The sequence below is a fragment of the Macaca mulatta genome, chromosome 1, assembly GCF_049350105.2.
Source record: "Macaca mulatta isolate MMU2019108-1 chromosome 1, T2T-MMU8v2.0, whole genome shotgun sequence".
Lineage (NCBI taxonomy): Eukaryota > Metazoa > Chordata > Mammalia > Primates > Cercopithecidae > Macaca > Macaca mulatta.
The window spans coordinates 66,404,151-66,407,833 of record NC_133406.1 but is presented as its reverse complement, the minus strand read 5'-3'; positions in this window follow the sequence as shown (position 1 = coordinate 66,407,833).

Below are 3,683 nucleotides of genomic sequence, written 5' to 3'. Positions count from 1 at the left end.
TAAAATCCATCATCTCTAAGGTCTCTCTCAACACCAGGTTTACAGTTTCTTGAAGAGCATCGGCAGCGAGCACAGGATTACTCTCCTCGTGCCAGTTAACATTGATAAAATAGTCTTAGAATATCTGATTTGGTTTCCACATTCTTGTGCTTCACAGGGTCCAATTTCCCCAGCCTTGAGACGACTAGAAAAGAAAAAGGTAGAATAAAATCAGGAGGTATATAATTTATGGGAGTTATGGGGAAAGAGGTGCAATGAAATCAGGATGTATGTATTTATGGAAGTTTAATATATTGGAAATAATTAAGAAAAAATGACTCAACTCTTATGTTTTTCATTTTCAGATTTGGGATCTCTGCAAAGCCTTCAGTAGGTTCCCCTGAACCTTGGTTAGCAGGACTAAGGAAGAAATATGAGTTTGCTTAGGATCCATGGTGTGCCAGGAGCACATGAGCTCCATAATATGGAGAGGGATGTTTGTCTTGTTCACTCTTGTATCCCCAGCACTGAGAATAATAATGACATAAATAGGTGTTCAACACATATCTATAGAACAAGCACATGAATTATAGAGAGAAAATGAATCACGCCTGGGTTCTTCCATCATGGCCATTTCCAATCCTCTTCTTATAAGCCAAAGTTCTTTTTCGTATGAATGCCTCCAGGGTTTCCCTCTTCATCCTTCCACCAACACACACAAAGCACTTAATCCATGCTTAATCCTAGTACAGGTCCTTAGTGACACATACACTAATCTGCTTTTCGCCACCTAGTGCCAGATTTGTAAATTGACTCCTGTTTAGCCTTCCTTTCCAGAGACATGGAAGGTTACCCCTCTTCACTCTGTGGAGTTAGGGGACCTGGGAAAACATCTTTCCCTATCCTCCTCTTTTGAGGGAAAACAATTATTAATGCATCACAAAAGAAAAGTATATATTCTCACCTCAGATGTGTTATCAAAGGAAATGATAAGTTATTTTCATAGTGTTGAGCTTTATATCTAAGGTAGATTTGGGGACCAGACAAGCTGGTATGAATCCCACCGCTGCCCATGGTAGGTGTGAGAACTGGCAGGTTACTTTTATATTCTTAGTTTCAGTTCTTTCCCCCCTAACATGGATGAAAATAATAGCAATGCCTCTCAAGGCAATGTGTAAAACAAATCCATGCTAAATATTCATTCGTTTATTTATTTCACAAATATTTAGCAAGCTCCTTAGATGTCCCAAGCATTATTCCGTTATAGCCTCTTGGATACAGCAATTGACAAGGCAGATGGCAAATCTCTGTCCTTATTTTGCTTATCAGTTAGTGTTAAATAAATATTAGCCATCATTATTATTGATATGCTATACTAAACATGAACACTCTAGAACTTTTTATCTAGACTAAATCTTTTCTTCCCCTGTAATTGATGTCAGTGAGTCATTTGTAGTTACTGCACAACTACAGAGTACAGAGCCCTGGCTTGGGTCTATATGGAGGAGGAGGGAGGAGGATAGACTGAAGACATGGCCTCTGCCTTCAGGAGTTTACAGTGCACACGGAAAGACTAGCAAGGATGAAAGGACTTTTGAATTTAAGAAACATGCATGAATTAAACATACCACTCTTTTTTGCTTGTCCTTAGTTACCTCTGAGTAATATGAACATGAGTGGATTTTCATCACTGTCTGTTGTAATCTTTCCAGAAAAGCCATTGAACCGTTCTGAAGGGTTCAGGAAAAGAAAATTGATGACTTTATCCGAACTCCTTGGGAAAGAATGGAGTTTAATAAGTAAATGGATGCATGTTTCTTAAACTGGCAAGAATCCTCATCAAGTGTCCTGACAAGGCAACAAGCAGATGAATGTCAATGTTATGTATCTGATACATTACCCACCCATGTAACTCTGTGATTTTATAGATTTTTAGCCTCTGAAGGAGATTTCAATTACCCTCTTACTCAAATCTTTACCTTTACAGAGAAGGAAATACATGCAGAGGGGAAAAGTGATTTCACCCGAGGTTGTGCAGCTAGCGTGTGGACTGCCTGGACCAAAGCCTCAGTGTCCCCATTGCCAGCACAGTGTTTTTTCTAGAACCTCTTGAAGCCTAAAGCCTCAGTGACCCCATTCTCAGTCGAGTGTTCTTTCTAGAACCTCTTGAGGCCTCCTTCTGTCTAACTTTGAGTGAAAACCCTTAGAGCTCAATGGCCTTTTTACCAAATTGCTTGCTCTGAGCTCAGGCTAGCGGCATGTTGTGGAGGAATCTGAGTAGGAGCTTCTTGATAAAGAGGTCCTGGCAGTGAGATTAGACACATTTCTAGTTATGGAAAAAAAAAGGGGGCTTTGCAGGTGCTTTTCCTCATGCTGTTCTCTTCTCAAGGGGTTCAGATAAACCTGCCGGTTTGCTTCTCCCAGACCCCTCAAACTGGTTCCACAGTTGTTTTTCGGACAGACTAGAATGAACAGTGTAATCTCATATTCTTACTCCTGAGAGAGAGTTGAGAACAAGCAAGAAAGGGTGGTGTGTTGAATATTTCCATGTTTCTTAAATTCAAGAGTCCTTTTGGTTCTTGCAAAAGACCTCTGTCACTGTGGAGGAGACAGTACTCCAAGTCCCCCCAGTATAGACTAAATTCCGGTCTTCGATGCCTTTTGCTTCTGAAAGGATCCAGATTCGCTTGGGAAAGCTGGAGAGAGTTTAAAAGGAGGTGACACCTAGTGGTCACTGTGACAAACAGCAGCCTACAGCAAAGAAGGCTGGTTGCTAAGGGTAGCAGCTGCAGCCATTTATCTCCACTCTGACTAAATGGCCGGAAGAATCATAGAATGTTTATATTGGGAGCAACCTCCAGAGATTTTCTGTCAAGACATCTGCCTCCAGCTAGCACGAATAATATGTCTTACGCTTATAGTGTTGTATAAAACACTTTTACAAATATTATCACGTTTAATTCTCACATCAGCCCTGTGAATTTTGTAACATCATTATCTCTTTTTTAAAGATGAGGAGATGATCAGTCATAATTTAGGCTTCTTGAGCAAAATCACTCAGCTAGTGAGCCATGAAGTAGGAGCTAGGAGCCAGGCCCTCAGCCCTCACCTTCCCACTTGCGATCAACTGTTTACTGACTCTAGGAAAAGACATGGAAATGTTGAGACTTAAAAGAGATTGGTTTGTCACCAGGCTTGACCCCAACCCTTGTACAAAGATTGGCTTAGTGTTTGCAGCCAATTTTACATGAATATTTTGAGTCAGGAGAGAGTTTCTTCCACCTGCAAATTCATCTCTAAATTCCATCTCTGTAAATGAGAATAACAAACCTTCTCGGTGGGAAGAAATGAAGTCGGCTTGATATGGACTGGCTGCAGGGAGGAGGGGCTTGCTGGGTCCCTGTGGCAGTGAACGATGGGGTCATCCAGGAATACGGAAGAGGCTGCTGGTTGTGTCAGAAGAGTCCTTGTAAGAGGAAATTAAGCCGGATATAACCCTGATATGAAATCGCTGGGCACATCTCAGGACCCTGGCTTAAATATTCAATAGTCTTCAGGGAGAAAATGAATTAATGAGTAGGGTCATCTGACAGTAGAATTTTTTAAAAAGTGTTTGAAAAGTAAAAATGTGTTCTACCTTCTACCTCATCCACTCACTCAGCCACTCCCTCTCTACAGAGCCTTTAATTTCTTACAGAATTTCT